Source organism: Ambystoma mexicanum, chromosome 11, assembly GCF_040938575.1.
Source record: "Ambystoma mexicanum isolate Mex_15411 chromosome 11, UKY_AmexF1_1, whole genome shotgun sequence".
In the NCBI taxonomy this organism is placed as follows: Eukaryota; Metazoa; Chordata; class Amphibia; order Caudata; family Ambystomatidae; genus Ambystoma; species Ambystoma mexicanum.
In genome coordinates, this window is record NC_090934.1 from 1,129,527,274 (window position 1) to 1,129,546,591 (window position 19,318).

Here is a 19,318-nt window from a genome sequence, read left to right on the forward strand (position 1 = left end):
AGCTCAAGAGGAGAAGATTCCTTGCAGATCTTCCCTATCGTCGAAGTTTGGAGATTCGGAGCCGCAGGAGGGCTTCACCGGGAGGTTCAGTCATGGTAGTGGCCCTCTTCTGTCAGCTTCTCTTCGGTTCTCTCGATCCGACGGCGATTCTACCTTCTCAGTCCCAGAGACCTGCTTTTTATGCAGTTTTCCCCCATTCACACAGCCTGGTTGTCAATCACCGAGCAGGGTGGCTGCCCCGACGGGACAGCCACCACAGCCAATCACACAGAGTGCGACATGGGCCTCGAAGGATACCCTGTGCAGGGAGTCTCAAACCCCTCCCTCAAATCCTGTCCCCATCAGACATTCGGGCACCTAAGGAGAACTTCGGTGCAGAAGCCCGCCAAAGGTCGGCGAACAAAGGAACCAAACCTGGTTTGGCGTGCAGAGTAAAACATGAGAAATACTTTTATAAAAAGAAATGGCGAATAAAGCCAGCCAGAACCAAATAACAGTAAATGTGGTCGAGCGGGTTTAAGCTCGAGGCTACCAAGATAGCCTAAAACAGTACCAAGGCTATTTAAGTAAACCGCGGTAGGAAAAATATGGTAGATACCACTGCCACCAGCCAAATCTTAATGAAAAGGGAACAAAATAATGTTCCATGAGAAACAGCCAAAAAGGGATAACTATTAACCCTTTCCAGGACTCTATGTAACATAGTTTGTACTGGGTCTGTGGATTTAAAAAGACTAATAAAGTCAATGGCAACTTTACATGTTCTGGGAAACAGTAGTCAGTCCCAGAAAATGGATTTTAAAGTGGGAAGTCTGAAAAAGACAACCCTGTGTCACTGCATTGAAGGTGCTGTGTAACACACATTAAAAAGATGATGCCTATGGAGTAGGTGAAGCTCCACAGTCTATGAACACAAAAATGTTAAACACACACAGCAAAACACATAATAATAATAAATAATAATAATTTGGCATTTATATAGCGCTACGAACCCTCAGGTATCTGAGCGCTGCTTATTATTACCCACGGTGTGTGGTGCTCATGTAAGAGTGGGAAAAAAAGGCTCACACTCTTACCAGGTGAAAAAAAAAATCCTAGAAATCCAGCAAAGCTGCTGAGGGACTCAGTAGGTAAGGGAAATTGGCCATTCTGGAGAATTCTCCCTAACAGCCATGGAAGCAGTCGAATGGCTCCTATTAAGATCCGGGAACTGTCTGGGTGACTGGCTTTTGGTACTCACTTTGCTTAAACTTGTCTTGAATAACAATTTTTTCAAATTTGGTGACAGATTTTTTCTTCAGAGTTCTGGAGCAAGCATGGGCGCGGCTATGGCCCCATGCTATGCTAATATCTACATGTACTACCTTGAGCACGAACACGTGCTATTATCTCCAAGGTGGCAACAACATCTGTCTCTATATGTAAGATATATTGATGACATATTTAGGATCCGGACTGGACCGGCCGAAGAACTACAGGCATTTTTTGAAATGATGAACCAAATGCACGCTTGGATCCGTTTCACAGTTGAAACCAGCCAATCTGTGATTCATTTCCTTGACATTGAAGTTTATACCAAAGAACAAGAGCGCCAAACGCAAGTGTTCACTAAAACTACAGATAGGAACAGCCTCCATCCCCGGAGAACTATTGACAGCGTACCGATGAGTCAATTCTTAAGGTACAGAAGAAATATATCTGAACCATCTGAGTATATGCGGCAGTCATCAATCCTCAAGGCCAGGGGGTATGATGCAACATCCATTGAGGGGATTGCGGCTAGAGCAAGCACAATAGAAAGGGAGACACTTCTTTATTTATTTAATTTAAGCATTTTTAGCATTTTTAAAGTGCTCACACAGCCCGCGGGCATCGAGGCGCTGTTACAGGAATTGTGTGTTTTAGTTGCATAGTTGTTTGTCTTAGTGCGTATTTATAACACACTTAAATACCCAGAGGTTTCTAAGGGCAGACCCGTGGATCGAACCTGTGTTGCTTCGTGTCGTCTTGCTTCCAAGGCGAACACGTTGCCACTGAGCTATCCTCCCGGGACTCCTATGGACTAATGTCATGCCGCCGGCGTCTAGTCGCCGGTGGAGGCTATGGAACGCCTGGCGTTGGCGGCGCCATTAGGTCATCCATTGCTTTTCCCTGTTCCTTTCCCAGGTTGCCGCTCTAGTCTTTCCTTTTCATTTTCCCGGCTTCACTATTTAAGCACCGCCCACTTCCGGGTTCGGTGCGTTGCAACTTTGTTTCTTTCCGAGTTGCTTGCTCCGTTGTGTTTTTCCTCGTTCCAAATCTGCTACCCTTTGATCTCCAGTCGGCGTCACTTCGCCGTTCGCCTTCTTTGTTTCTTTCCCTTCCGTGGGGCTCCGCCACCTTCTGGTTTTCTCTGTGCCCCTTGTCCTCCCCTACTCCTTCATTTTTCACTACTGGATTCTTCCAAGGACCTGCTTCGCTTTCCATCGCCTGCTCAAGACCCTCGATCCAGCCATTCTGCTTCTTACATCGGGTCTACTGAATTGCTGCACTTCGCTCTCTAAAAGCTACAGAATCGTGACTTTGTTCTCCGAGGGTTTTTTTAAGCATCCGCTTTTTTCCCTCTTTACCCGGTCCCTGCGGGAAGGAAGCCTCTTGCTTCCCTGCTTGGCAGGGAATCAGGGTGGCTTCCCACCGCGGACGACCATACCTCTTCTCTAAAAAGAAGAAGACTGGAAAAAAGGTATTCCGCCACGACACTTCGCCAGAAGACTCAGGTGAGGAGGAAGCCAAGGAGGTAGTTAACATCATTGATAAACCTACCGAGGTTCCGGAGGTTGACAGTTTGCAACGCCAACAGTTAAGAACCATGGCCTCACCTGAGCAGGTGCAAGAACTGCTAACTGCTGTACATAACCTCACTCAAGAGTTACAGGCAGTAAAGACGGAGAACACTACCCTTAGACAGAGGTTGGACCGCTTTGAGCAGTCACGCAGTGATCTCCCTCCTATGCCATTATCCTGTGGCAAATACGACGGAACACCTAACAAATTTAAGGAATTCATGGAGGCTTGCGTGATCTATTTCACATTTAGACCTCAGTCTTACGCCTCAGACCAAGCCCGCATAGGGTTCCTCATTTCCAATTTGACCGGGAATGCCCTGGCTTGGGCAGCCCCTTTGGTAACCAGTGCCAGTCCTCTTCTTCAGGATTATGCTGGATTTACCGCCCAGTTCAAACTTGCGTTTGAACAACAAGAGACTACCTTATTAGCCAGTGAACAGCTACTGGATATCCGTCAGGGAAGCATGGACCTTTTGTCTTATATTTCCCGATTTAAAAGGGTGGCGGCTGATGCGGGTTGGCTAGAGAATGCCCAATACACAATCTTTCGTCGAGGCCTCAGAGAAGACCTTAAGGATGAACTTGCTAGGGTTAGCCGCCCTTCTACACTCACGGAGCTTTGGGCCACGGTACTCCAGCTCGACTTTCGGTTATCGGAAAGACGGTCTGAGCGGCGGAGACAACGTGGTTTTCCCGTTACCTCTAACCTGGCTACGTCCTGTTCCGTTCCCTCGGGTTCGGTAAGAGACGAGCCCATGCAGATCGGAACTACCAGGGGACCGCTTGCCCCCGAAGAACGGAAGCGGCGCAGAGACCTCAATCTATGCATGTACTGCGGTTCCAACACCCATGTTCTGAGGGACTGTTCGGACGTACCTCCCCGCAGGTCGGGAAACGCCATACCTCGGAACTAGTAGGGACCAGTTACCGAGGGGGCTATCCTGGTCCCTATGTCTCTTTGTCCATAACACCTACCATCAATTCCTCCGAAGACAATCGGCTCATGGTCATTGCAGTCCAGTTGAACCACCTACATCAGACATTCGAGGTCCTAGCTCTATTAGACTGCGGAGCAGCTGGATGTTTTATGGACGCCGTCTGGGCTGACAAGACCGGTATCAGTCGTCTGGAGAAGGAGGAAGATCAAAAGGTTGAGGGCGTTGATGGTACACCGCTAAGCTCCGGTCTTATCACTCATGCCACCGCACCCATGATCATGAAGATTCTCCATCATACTGAGACCATCCAATTCAACTTGATTCAAGCTGCTCACTTCCCTGTCATCCTGGGGGTTTCCTGGCTCCGGAAACATAACCCTACGATTGATTGGACCAAGAACCAACTGTCTTTTTCTTCTAGCTTTTGCAAGAAGTCTTGCTCAATATAATCCGTGGCTGCAACTATCCATACTCTTCCAGACCCTCTTACCCTGACTGATGTTCGATCCGTGAACAATATTCCTAAGGAGTGTCTTCATTATCCGGAGGTCTTTGAGGGAGAAGGTCCTCAAGAACTACCCCCACATCGACCCGAAGATTGCCATATCACCTTGGTTCCCAATGCAGTGGTTCCGTTTGGCCGCATGTTTTCTCTTTCACTCAAGGAGAAGAGAGTTCTCAAGGACTACCTGGACTCAAATTTACAATACGGTCTCATTCAACATTCCCATTCGCCTGCGGGGGCATCTTTGTTTTTTGTTCCGAAAAAAGGTACAGATGAATTAAGACCGTGTATTGATTACCGGGGCCTAAATCAAGTTACAGTAAGAGACCGTTATCCCATGCCTCTCATGAAGGATATCCTAGAGGCGGTGCAGGGAGCACGGATCTTCACTAAGATCGACCTTCGAAGAGCCTACCATCTTTTACGCATCCATCCTGGGGACGAATGGAAGACTGCGTTCCGGACTCCGTTCGGTCATTACGAGTATCGAGTAATGCCGTTCGGTTTGGTTAATGCTCCATCTATCTTTCAGCGTTTTATGGACAGAACATTCTCTGATCTTCTTTTTCATAGTGTCATAATCTACCTTGATGATATCTTGATATTCTCAAAAACCGCACAGATCCATAGCACTCATCTCATTCAAGTTCTTAAAAGGCTACAGGACCACCATCTCAAGGCCAATGTAGAGAAGTGTGTCTTTGGAGTTTCTCAGGTGATCTACCTTGGGTTTATTCTTTCTGCGGAAGGCATCCGCATGGATCCAACTAAGACGGAAGCTATTTTGCATTGGCCTACTCCGGAATCTGTTAAGGACATCCAAAGGTTCCTTGGGCTTGCGAATTTCTATCGCAAATTCATTCAGGGATTCTCGGAGACGGTTCTCCCTATTACTAGTCTACTCAAGAAGACGTCCAAACCTTTTTCCTGGACTCAAGACGCTGATCAAGCCTTCTTATTGTTAAAGGAGAAGTTTTGTTCTGCACCCATCCTTCGGCAACCCGACCAAGGATTAAGATTCATTGTTGAGACCGATGCCTCGTCAGCTGCCTTGGGTGCAGTCCTCTTACAGGAACATGCTGGTCTTGAATACCCAATAGCCTATCTTTCCAAAACTTTGAATGAAAGTCAATCACATTACTCTGTTATTGAGAAGGAACTTCTGGCCATGAAGACGGCTTGCGAAGAATGGCGTCATCTACTACAGGGAGGAACACACCCTTTTGAAATAAGGACGGATCACAAGAACCTCAAAGTCCTACAAAATATGGAGTGCGTCAATTCACGTCAGGCCCGTTGGGCCCATTTCTTCTCCCAGTACGACTTTCTATTGACCTATCTCCCGGGATCTAAGAATATTCTAGCAGATGCACTCTCTCGGAGGCCATGTTCCGGTGTAGCGAACAGGGAACTTCCCAGTTTACTGCTAACTGACGTAAGATTAATATATACCGTACATGCTTTTTTGGAGAAGGTACGTAAAGGCACACAATCTGAGGGAATTTCTCATACCATTCCTCACTCAGATGACATCTCCATACAGGATGGCCTGGGATTCAAGCAACATCGTCTCTACCTACCTGATTCCCAGACTCGACGCACCGCACTAGGATGGTGTCACGACGATCTTGTGGCTGGTCACCGAGGGGCGAAGAACACTCTGGAACTTCTTCGGCGGAGTTTTTGGTGGCCAGATATGTCGAAAGAGGTGGACTTGTATGTCCGCTCTTGCCCTGTATGCTGTAGATCCAAGCATTCTACCCAATGACCCATTGGTTACCTACAGCAGAGTGAGGTACCGAAGAGACCCTGGAGTATTATCTCCACAGATTTCATCGTAGAACTGCCCGCTTCAGAGGGATGTTCCTGTATCATGGTCACGGTCGATTGTTTCTCTAAAATGGCCCACTTTACACCCTTGGCTGGGTTACCCACGGCAGCAGAGATGGCAACCGTGTTTGCAAGAGAGATGTTCCGTTTACATGGAATCCCCAGTAAGATAATCTCAGACAGAGGATCCCAATATACGTCACACTTCTGGAGAGAACTTTGTAAGAGACTGGGGATTGAGCGTGCACTATCGTCTGGTTTCCATCCCCAGACCAATGGACAAACAGAAAGGACAAACGCTACTCTTGAGCAATATCTACGTTGCTTCACCAACAACCAGCAGGACAATTGGGTTAGTTTACTCTCGACTGCAGAGTTTGCCTACAATAACGCTGTTCACAGTGCCACTGGGCTTAGCCCTTTCTACTGTTCTTATGGATATCATCCCAGTTTCACTCCTTCCTTTTCTCTTGTCCCTTCTACGGTCCCTTCTGTAGACTCCCTTCTCCTCTCTTTGCAAGAAGCCCATATGACTGCCATCAATAGTCTTCGGGCAAGTAGTCAGCGCTATTGTAACCAGACTAACCCCAAGCGCTTGCCTTTCCCCACTTGGCAGAAGGGAACCAAAGTGTGGTTATCCACTAAATACCTCCCACGTTGGCTTCACCCCTCTAAGTTGTCTCCCAGATTCCTGGGCCCGTTTCCCATCCTGCGTAGGATCAACCCAGTTGCCTATCGGCTTTCTTTACCCAAACACATGAACCGCTTACACCCTGTTTTTCATTCCTCTCTCTTGAGGGAGTTTAGGCCAGATCCCTATCACCGCTCCATTCCGGCTGTTCCGTCTCCGGTTACTCTACCCCCGGAAGAGTACGAGGTGGCCTCCATATTGGACTCCCGCTTTCGGGGTGGGCGCCTGGAATACCTTATCCATTGGAAAGGTTACCCCCATTCTGAGGATTCCTGGGAACCTGTCTCCCATGTCCATGCCCCGTCTTTAGTTCAGAGGTTTCACCGTCTCTTCCCAGGCAAGCCGGGGAGGTATCCCATTGGAAGGGGGCATACTGTCATGCCGCCGGCGTCTAGTCGCCGGTGGAGGCTATGGAACGCCTGGCGTTGGCGGCGCCATTAGGTCATCCATTGCTTTTCCCTGTTCCTTTCCCAGGTTGCCGCTCTAGTCTTTCCTTTTCATTTTCCCGGCTTCACTATTTAAGCACCGCCCACTTCCGGGTTCGGTGCGTTGCAACTTTGTTTCTTTCCGAGTTGCTTGCTCCGTTGTGTTTTTCCTCGTTCCAAATCTGCTACCCTTTGATCTCCAGTCGGCGTCACTTCGCCGTTCGCCTTCTTTGTTTCTTTCCCTTCCGTGGCGCTCCGCCACCTTCTGGTTTTCTCTGTGCCCCTTGTCCTCCCCTACTCCTTCATTTTTCACTACTGGATTCTTCCAAGGACCTGCTTCGCTTTCCATCGCCTGCTCAAGACCCTCGATCCAGCCATTCTGCTTCTTACATCGGGTCTACTGAATTGCTGCACTTCGCTCTCTAAAAGCTACAGGATCGTGACTTTGTTCTCCGAGGGTTTTTTTAAGCATCCGCTTTTTTCCCTCTTTACCCGGTCCCTGCGGGAAGGAAGCCTCTTGCTTCCCTGCTTGGCAGGGAATCAGGGTGGCTTCCCACCGCGGACGACCATACCTCTTCTCTAAAAAGAAGAAGACTGGAAAAAAGGTATTCCGCCACGACACTTCGCCAGAAGACTCAGGTGAGGAGGAAGCCAAGGAGGTAGTTAACATCATTGATAAACCTACCGAGGTTCCGGAGGTTGACAACTAAATCCTAAGCCTCCAAGGGAAGGTAATTCCTTGGTCTATGTGACCACGCACTCCACCCAGAGTGGTATAATCAGGAGAATAATTCAGAACAATTGGCGGATGCTGCAAATGGATCCCTATTTGCAACAACCTTTCCCTCAAGTACCGAGGTTCGCCTATAGAAATAATAGAGCGCTTTGGTCCAGTTTGGTGAAAGCGGAGATACATACACCGATGACTAAGAACAGGTTTACTATACCCTGTCAGAATTGCCCACACTGCGCTAATGTGATCAGAGGGAATAGCATCACGCATCCACAGTCTGGGAAACCTATATCGTTGAACCACTCTTGCACCTGCGATGCCACGAATGTCATCTATGGATTAAAGTGCCCCTGTGGACTCTACTATGTAGGAATGACAACCGGGAAAGCTAAGACGCGGTGGTCGGAGCACAAGTCCAGCATCCGTACCAATAACCAAAAAATCTCCAGTGGCTACCCATTTTCACCAGGCACGACACACTGTCACGCAGCTTAAGTGTGTCATACTCGAACAAATTAGATTCGGTTCCTGTGGGGGGGACCTACATTGGAAGCTCCTCCAAAGAGAAATAGTGTGGATTGATCTGCTGGACTCGCTTAGCCCAAGGGGTATGAATGTGGATTTTGATTTGATGTGCTTTATCTAAACAATGGATGGTCCCCTTTGAGGGTGGCACCTCTTAATGAGCTATACAATCTGGTTCTTGTTTGGCCATTTGAGCTGGTAATCCTATGGCTAAACAATGTGTTGACATACTTTGCACTGTTGTTAATTTACCGTACATAGTGCCAGATTTGGCTATTAGAGTGTGAGCGGGTTGTTCCCGAGAGATAGGGTCCACTTTACGATGTGGAATGTTAGTGCCACTCAGCCAGTACAGGCTAATATTGATGTACAGATTCTGGAACCTTTTTCTTTTACAAGATGTACAGTGGGATGCATCATGACTGACTCTCTTCTGTACCTGTGGTCTTGATGTGACTGATCAGTTATGTATGGTTACATAACTGATCAGTTATGTACGTATGTATGAGCTAGGACTCTGAGGGGCCGATTCATGGAACAAACGTGCGCCGAAAATCTTGGTGCAAGCAGGCGCAAGCGCAAAAAAACAGGCGCACGTGCACGCGCGCGATTCATGGAAGTCCCTGCGCGTGTTTACCTCGGGATGTGCGCCAAACCCGTGCATGGCGCACAAGTCACTGCAACATCCCGAAAGGCGTGCGCGACGCGCACAGTGAAAGCGCACAACCTCGGCGCATACACCAGAAAGTGGGCGGGACACGGGGCGTAACGCGCGGAATGGGGAACAACGTGCGAAAATAAGGGCATAACTGGGGATGTACTGCAGGGAAGCAGACGGAACGCCCACATGCACTCGAACCACACGTATTCATGGAATCGAATAGGGCAAAGCCACGCACAGCCAAAGACACGCACAAGCCGAAACACGTCTGCCACACGAAGGCAGGCGGTAGAGTCCCTGCGCATTACAAAAGTGGCAACATACAGCAATTGGGCCTGTGCGAGCGGGGCACGTGTATTTCGGGGGTGCGCGGGAAGTTACACACGCGATTGAGCGGGGTACGTGTATTTCGGGGGTGCGCGGGAAGTTACACACGCAATTGAGCGTGGTACGTGTATTTCGGGGGTGCGTGGGAAGTTACACACGCGATTGAGCGGGGTACGTGTATTTCGGGGGTGCGCGGGAAGTTACACACGCGATTGAGCGGGGTACGTGTATTTCGGGGGTGCGCGGGAAGTTACACACGCGATTGAGCGGGTTACGTGTATTTCGGGGGTGCGCGGGAAGTTACACACGCGATTCCATCAGGGTACGTGTATTACAGGGGTGCGCGGGAAGTTCCACACGCAATTCCATCAGGGTACGTGTATTACAGGGGTGCGCGGGAAGTTCCACACGCGATCTCATCAGGGTACGTGTATTACAGGGGTGTGCGGGGAGCACCACACGTGAATTGCACATGTGGGTCCTCCCAGGTGTTCCCTCTACACCCTCCACGGCCCCTGCAGGTGGCTCACACCACAGGGGCCTACCCTGCACATGTCCTGCAGGCACCCCATCCACCATGGCCATGCCCCCCAGCCAACCCACATGTCAACTTGCACTACTGCCCACCAACGCATGTCCCCCTGCACCCCCAGCCACCAGGGGCACCCTCCACCAGGCCCCCACCCATGTCTCCCACCACCCCCACCCCCCAGCAGTGCAGGGTCACCCTCCACCAGGCCCCACCCATGTCTCCCACCACCCCCACCCCCCAGCACTGTGGGGCACCTGCCAGCAGGCCCCCACCCATGTCCAACTCATGTCTCCCACCACCCCCACCCCCCAGCAGTGCGGGTCACCCTCCACCAGGCCCCCACCCATGTCTCCCAACACCCCCACCCCCCAGCAGTGCAGGGTCACCCTCCACCAGGCCCCCACCCATGTCTCCCACCACCCCCACCCCCCAGCAGTGCAGGGGCACCCTCCACCAGGCCCCCACCCATGTCTCCCACCACCCCCAGCCCCCAGCACTGTGGGGCACCTGCCAGCAGGCCCCCACCCATGTCCAACTCATGTCTCCCACCACCCCCACCCCCCAGCAGTGCGGGTCACCCTCCACCAGGCCCCCACCCATGTCTCCCACCCCCCCCACCCCCCAGCAGTGCGGGCCACCCGCCACCAGGCCCCCACCCATGTCTCCCACCACCCCCACCCCCCAGCAGTGCAGGGGCACCCTCCAACAGGCCCCCACCCATGTTCCCCACCACCCCCACCCCCCAGCACTGTGGGGCACCTGCCAGCAGGCCCCCACCCATGTCCAACTCATGTCTCCCACCACCCCCACCCCCCAGCAGTGCGGGCCACCCTCCACCAGGCCCCCACCCATGTCTCCCACCACCCCCACCCCCCAGCAGTGCAGGGTCACCCTCCATCAGGCCCCCACCCATGTCTCCCACCACCCCCACCCCCCAGCAGTGCAGGGTCACCCTCCACCAGGCCCCCACCCATGTCTCCCACCACCCCCACCCCCCAGCACTGTGGGGCACCTGCCAGCAGGCCCCCACCCATGTCCAACTCATGTCTCCCACCACCCCCACCCCCCAGCAATGCGGGTCACCCTCCACCAGGCCCCCACCCATGTCTCCCACCACCCCCACCCCCCAGCAGTGCAGGGTCACCCTCCACCAGGCCCCCACCCATGTCTCCCACCACCTCCACCCCCCAGCAGTGCAGGGGCACCCTCCACCGGGCCCCCACTCATGTCTCCCACTACCCCCACCCCCCAGCACTGTGGGCACCTGCCAGCAGGCCCCCACCCATGTCTCCCACCACCACCACCCCCCAGCACTGTGGGGCACCTGCCAGCAGGCCCCCACCCATGTCCAACTCATGTCTCCCACCACCCCCACCCCCCAGCAGTGCGGGTCACCCTCCACCAGGCCCCCACCCATGTCTCCCACCACCCCCACCCCCCAGCAGTGCGGGTCACCCTCCACCAGGCCTCCACCCATGTCTCCCACCACCCCCACCCCCAGCAGTGCAGGGGCACCCTCCAACAGGCCCCCACCCATGTTCCCCACCACCCCCACCCCCCAGCACTGTGGGGCACCTGCCAGCAGGCCCCCAGCCATGTCCAACTCATGTCTCCCACCACCCCCACCCCCCAGCAGTGCGGGTCACCCTCCACCAGGCCCCCACCCATGTCTCCCACCACCCCCACCCCCCAGCAGTGCAGGGTCACCCTCCACCAGGCCCCCACCCATGTCTCCCACCACCCCCACCCCGCAGCAGTGCAGGGGCACCCTCCACCAGGCCCCACCCATGTCTCCCACCCCCCCACCCCCCAGCAGTGCAGGGTCACCCTCCACCAGGCCCCCACCCATGTCTCCCACCACCCCCACCCCCCAGCAGTGCGGGTCACCCTCCACCAGGCCCCCACCCATGTCTCCCACCACCCCCACCCCCCAGCAGTGCAGGGTCACCCTCCACCAGGCCACCAACAATGTCTCCCACCACCCCCACCCCCCAGCAGTGCAGGGGCACCCTCCACCAGGCCCCCACCCATGTCTCCCACCACCCCCACCCCCCAGCACTGTGGGGCACCTGCCAGCAGGCCCCCACCCATGTCCAACTCATGTTCCCCACCCCCCACACCCCCCAGCACTGTGGGGCACCTGCCAGCAGGCCCCCACCCATGTCCAACTCATGTTTCCCACCACCCCCACCCCCCGGCACTGTGGGGCACCTGCCAGCAGGCCCCCACCCATGTCCAACTCATGTTCCCCAGCCAACATGGCATCACAATCTAGATCCCTGGTCCCTATGGTCAGCCTCCAAATGCGAAACACCCACCCGAGTATTGCATCCACCCACTCATAATTGGCAATTACATGACAGAACACCAATTGCAAGTTCCGAAACAAACACATTTCCCTCACATACACCCAATGGGTGTCAGTGAATCTCAAAACCCATATCATGAAATGCATGAAACCAATGAGATGATACTACACATTGAAGTATGATAAAAAAATATGTATTAAAGCAAACATAAATAGAATCAAAAATAAAGAAACATAAATGTGAATGTACAAAAATTAAAAGAAGCATGTCCGTGAAAAAAAGCAAAACCAAAAATCATATTCCAAAGTAATGGTGTCCAAAGTCACTGTCCACAAAACAAATTCCAATGGGAAATAAAAAATAAAGCCATTGCTCCATGGTTAAAATGTGAAAGAAAAATACAATCCAACAGTGAACTATGTACATGGGAACAAGCCAGGGTCCGTTATCCCAACAAAAGAAAGGAAACCTATCTAACTACACTAACTAATAAAATAAACTATATACAAAAATGTGGCCAATGTCCGAAAGGTCCAAATTAAATCCCCAAAAAAATGAAACCTAACACTACCTACATAACTATGTACAAGGGCAGCGGGCTAGTTTGACGGCTCACTTGTGGATGTCCCGGGCCAGGGCATCATCGAACTCCTGCTCAATGTCCCGGAGGCGGTCCTCCTCCATGGCCCCGAGGGTCCGCAGGGCCGTCGACGTGTCCACCTCCAAACCCCTGCGGATTGCCTCGAGGCACTCGGCCCGCCTCAGGGCCCTCCGCATGGAGTTCTCCGCCCTGACCATTGTGAGCCGTGCCTCTTCCGCCCGCTGCCGCTCCGCATCTATGGCGTGGCCCAACCGCTGCCACACGGAAGACACTCTCTGTCCTGGGTCCTCCTGCCCTCCGGCCGATGCCTGCCCCTCCGATGTTGAAGGCCCCGAGCGTTCATGGCTCCCACCACGTTGCTGCTGCTGCTGCGCCTCTGCCCGTGCACTGCCTCCTGCTGCCTGCATATCCTCCGCCAGCTGGGGTGCAGTCGTTGATGTGGCCACCCCTGCTGGACGTCCGACTCCCGACTGTGGCAGGGATGCCTCCTCCACCAGCCTGGCCGCACCGTCAGAGGCAGCTCCACAGGGCACCCAGGTGACTGATGGGTGGGAAGATGGCACGGAGGACGACTGGCGCGTAGGGGGTTCAGTTGAGGAGGGGGTCGTAGCAAGCCCCATCATACGGAGGAATCCAGCCTGGGTGACCTGTCCCAGCAGGCTGACGTGGTCAACGAGCCATTCGAGATGACGTGCAGTCTCCTCATGAAAAGACTGCAGGTCACCTCGCATGGCCCGTTGACGCAACGCCACACCACTCAGAACAGGCTCAACCCGGACCCGGATAGCCACGTCCGCAGGCAGAGGAAGGCCCGTTGACGTGAGCTCATCCCCTGCCTGAAAACGGGTCTGGACGTAGGCATCCCTGCTGGTGCAAGATGATGCAGGGACAGGATCAGGGACAGGATTGCACACAGGCACCTCTGCGGCGGCCTGTGCTGCCTCCTGTCCCTGGTCCTGCACTGCACCACTAGCACCAGTGGGATCCCCACCTCCAGACCCCGTCTCTGTTGCTTGCACGGCCTCCTCCTCCACCAAACCCCCCACCAACCTGGATGACTCCGTGGCATCTTCCCCTGTTGGGCCCTGTGGGGTCCCAGCTGCCCCTTCTGCTGCCGAGGAGTCCAACTCCAACCTCCGCCTCTTGGACCTCCCCCCGGCAGCTGCGGCCTGGGACACGGCACCGGACTCCTCACTCCCCGACGAGATGACAACATGGGAGGGGAGCCGGGCCTTGCGTCTCCGGCTGGCGGTGGGATCCCCGCCGCTGTGTTCCACAGCACCTTCTCCGCCCTCTTCATCAATTGACGCTGCAGACAGGGAGAAATAAAACACAGGCATCAGGGCACTGTACAATGGACACATACACACATGACAGTTGTACATGAGTGGCATTGGCAAACCTCAGACATGTCATCACAATCCCCAACACACATGTAATTTCAACTCGCACACATGAGCCATACCACAACTGCCAGCACCATCCATACACATACAACAGCATGAGCAGGCAAAGGTGAGCCAGACATCACATGCAACACAGGAAGTGCACCACACATGTACACACACCACCACACTTGCATGCATGTGTACACCTCTGCCAAGTGTCGCAGTGTTCAGACGGGCATCCATGTCACATCTGCCGATAAGGCTTCCACATGCCGCTGTCACATGCATCCATGTTGCATCACTGTTGCATCCTTGTCCAATACACACACATGCACATGTACACAGTGCTGATACATGCAGATGAAAACAACATACATGCGTGACATCACGGACATGTCTACTTACATACACATTCATCCAAACATGTGTGCCCACACAACTGCATTTGGCATGCAAGCCTACACACACAAGCACCATCCATGTCTCACACATTCCAGCCCTCGCATGTGTTAGCCCCACGGCCCTGTACACCCCCACCCATACTCGACCCCATACAAACAGATGTGCAACCTGCACACTACTGAAAAATCACCACACGCACAGCTCACAATCAGGATGCATGTACACTTACCGCTCGACTCCAGACGGGTCTGCCTCTCAAGGACCTGGACGTGGAGCGCTGGGGATATGCGTTCCAGGACCCTCCTCTGTTCTTCCGACAAGTGGCCCCGGCGCCCCTTGGCATCCGCTGCCTTCAAGAGGTGCCGGGCCTTGTTCAGGGTCCTGGACCTGAAGTCCTCCCAGCGCTTCTTGACATGTTGTAAGTCGCGGACTGCCACCCCCTCCGCGTTGATGGCAGTCACGATGTCAGTCCAGATCCGAGTCCGTCCTTCCTTGTCGGCGCAGGAACTTCCAAAGAGGGCATCATACTGCCCCAGGACTTGCTCCACCAGGACACCAACTTCGGTGGCGCTGAAGCTGGTGCCCCTCTGCCTCTCTGGCCGGGGGTTGTCAGTGGTCTCAGATGGTGTTTGCCCCGACATGACAACCCCAGAGGCAGGAGTGGGTGGGCAACTGGGTCCTGGGGCTGGGCTGTGGAGCGACGGAATCCCAGTCGGGAGTCTTCGGTTCCAGCAGGGGTGGTCACAGCAACAGCACCCCTGGCTGATGTGCAGGCAGCAAATGGCAGGGCACGTGGGCAGCAGGCAGTCAGGCAGCAGCAGATGGCAGGTGGGAGCGTGCTCGGGGCTCTGGGGGGCAGTAGTTCGGCCTTCTGGGCAGGAGCGTGGTCTTCCGTGTGCTTACGCGTGGCCAGCTTGATACGTAGTGATTTGGCATGTGAAAAATCTGCACGTCAGCGTGTAATTCGAGGAAAGGCCCTTAGCGCGTATGCACGGCAGCACGCATATGCGATTTCATTGGACCAAAGGCCCTTAGCGCGTGAGCGCGTCTGTGACGTGCGCGGGTGTTTCCCTCATTGCACGTGATGACAGAACACACGTGGATTTCCACCAATCACGTGTGAAAGTTCCCGCGCACCCCGGAACACACGTACCCAGGCTAATCGCGTCTGGAACTTCCTGCCACCCCGAAACACACGTACCCAGGCCAATCGCGTGTACGCTCACTCCCCTCCGATCACACGCGATGACACTCGGACGTACAGTTTTACCACGTATCCGAATACGGGAAACCCGCGCACGGCAAAAGACGTGCACAGGCGTCAACGCGTCCGCCCACACGAAGGCAGGCGGAAGCGTCCCCGCGCACAGCATAAAAGTGCGCACAAACAACAAACGCGTATAGACAGCTACGATGAATGCCCCATTTGTCGCTGCACTGATCGTGGGACACCGCAGGAGGAGGAGAATAGCCAGGGCATGCATTTTCGCACCACGGACAAGCCTTTTTGGGATGCCTGACGACCAGGTCTACGGCAGGTATAGGTTTCCACCCCATATCATCCTAGACCTGGTCAGGTAGTGGGAAGATGACCTCACATCCCCCACCCTTTGCTCCCAAGCATTGAGCCCCTTGGAGAAGCTGCTCAATGTCCTGCATTTTTTGGCCACTGGGTCATTTCAGCGGACCACTGCCATAGTGGGGGGGGTCTCACAGGCCACGCAGTCACGCTGCCTACACCAGGTACTGGCAATCATGACAGCGCGCCCCTCAGTCCGCAGGCACATATACATGCCCAGAACACCCGCAGAAAGGCAGGCCGTTGTCCTGGATTTTTTCAGGGTGGCACACTTCCCCAAAGTGCTCGGTGCCATAGATTGCACCCATGTGGCCCTACGTCCACCTAGGGCCACTGAGCACATCTACCGAAACCGCAAGCACTGGCATTCCATCAATGTACAGGTGGTATGCGATGCAAAGGGAATCATCACCTCTGTCTATGCAAACTATCCTGGCTCCACCAATGACAGTTTCATATACAGAATGTCCGCCCTGAGCCGGGCCCTGGAAGCTGGGCAGCATGGCGACACATGGCTCCTAGGTCAGTACAAATGCCCTTGCACATGCATGCAAGTCACACACAGACAAATATCCAAACCCTAATAATCTCAACTATTATCACCTCCCCAGGGGACAGTGCCTACCCTCTGAGCAACCACATGATGACCCCAATCCGGAACCCCACGACACCACCCCAGGTAAGATACAACGCTGCCCATATTGCAACCAGGGGCATAGTGGAGCGCACATTCGGAGTGCTCAAGTCACGTTTCCGCTCCCTTGACCGCTCTGGTGGGCAACTACTCTATGCACCACCAGTAGTGTGCAGGATCATTGTGGCAGCATGTGTCCTGCACAATGTTGCAACACGGCAGGGTGTCCCGGTGGACATGGTGGTGCCCCCACATCCCCAACCACAGGCACAGGCGCTGCCCATGGGAGGGGACAGGGCACGTGGCGAGGAAGCCCGGACCCAGCTTGTGGCCACATTTTTCACCTAAACTCCCACCCCTGCGGAGTGCACACAGGCCTGGCACATACCAGGTGACAATCGATGATGACAAAGAGACAGTCAACTGTCACAACCCTACCACCCTGAGATAGTTGCCATGGAAGTGCCACATTGTATACATCCCTAGCTACTTAAACACAAGCTATCCTGTGTGACCAAAAGGCACACATATGACATATGACATGATATGGCCCATACACAAGTATTTCAAGGCGCGATGAGGCAGGGAGGGGGGAACAAGGGAAGACAGACAACGGTACTACTAGGCCAGGTGTCATTGAGATTGTGCAAGTGCAGGGGTAGGGGGAAGGGAAAAGTGCAAGGGGAAGGGGGGGTCCAGTACAGGGGAAGTAGCCCAAAAAAATAATACATAGGTCGGCTGGTGGCAACTGCAAAGGTAAGTGCAGACAAGTGCTGGGAAGGGAGGGCTGTAGGGATAGAGAGACAGTACCGCAGTGCAGGGGTTGCCAGGGAGGCAGTGCAAGTGGAGAGTGGCTGGGCCAGGGACCGAGGTCGGTGAGAGTGGCCCAGTTGCAGCTCCAGTGCAGTTCCAGTGAAGAATTCTGCAAGGGAGAGGCAGAGAGAAAGCAGAAGCAAAGAGGAAGGTCTTGAGGTGCTTCCAGAACTGGAGATGGTTCCCCTCAAATTCAAGTCAGGCAGGAAGTCTGTTCCAGGGGGAGGGCCCTGCCGCGGAGAGAAATCTACCCCCAGCTAGTTGCTCTGAGAAGCGGATGACCCTGACATGCAAGGTGTGCATCACACACACCTGCAAAACAGGCCATGGCCATCACTGTCATGTCACTCAAACCCTCCCAAACCACAACATGACATGGCAAGCAATACCCATACACCAACACAGTAACGATAAGGTACACATTGCCATGTCCTAAATGTACAGTGGCATCAGACAATGATGCCTGACCCGGAATCAGATGAAATGACAGACCAACAAAATCTCCCACCCAAAATAAGTCATTTCCAAATGCATTACAAGAGTCGTAGACGTAACAGAACAATGAATGCCTGTCTACATGCACATTGTGCATTGCAAAATCAACACTGCAGCTCATGTGTGCAGTGTCCTACTCCTGCAACACACTGCTCAGCGCACAGCACAGTGAACAGTCATTGTGTGTGATGCACACCCTGAGCATCACATCTAAGTGACAGACCACATCAAACAGCAAATTAGGCATGTACAGGATCCACAATCGGTCACAGAACATGTGCTGCAGGGACACAGTGGGCACCAGAAGGCAAACAGTGTACACGTGGATATGCAAGGGTGGGAGTACATGTAGTGCATCAGAGTGCAAGTGTGTGGTTCTGCAAGGACATGCACTCCACATATGCATGTGCACTCAAGTGACCATTAGTGTTCTCTACACATCACATGTGAACCTTCACCATGTGTACACCCCAGCATGTCAAACCACAACGATCCCCTCGCACCTGAAAGGAAAACACAACACATGAACAGGCATTGATCAGCAGAACACAACATGTACATAGGATACCACCATTGCAATGTCAGAGTTCCCATCACACTGCAGGGCAAGGCAACTATCAACAACAACCCCCCCGCTCCCTCACAAATGACCATGACCCACTGAACAACTGCACCTGTGTCATGGAGTCTTCAAACCTCAATTCCACCTGGCCACAGGATCACATTTACCCTTCGTCACCATCTCCCACCTTGTGTGTAAAAAGGTGCCTGCACCCTCATAATCAATGTCCAAAATCACAAAATCCAAGCCAGAAAAACGAACCAGAACACCCTCCAGTAGATGACTTGACGTAGCAGTACCACACAAAGGCCAAGTACTACCACAATGATGCAACAACCAAGGTAGCACAGCAAAACAATGTCACGACAGGATGTGAAACATGTGTGGTACATGACATAGGATGATGCACCATGAACGGATGTGTACTGTCACAAGTCCCCTGTACAGACGCGGGAGTGTCACGAAACAACCACCCCCACCATGTCCCGGGTGCCTGCAAGGTCAAACTCACACAGGCCCCTGAGACCCTGGTGGGGAAGGAGG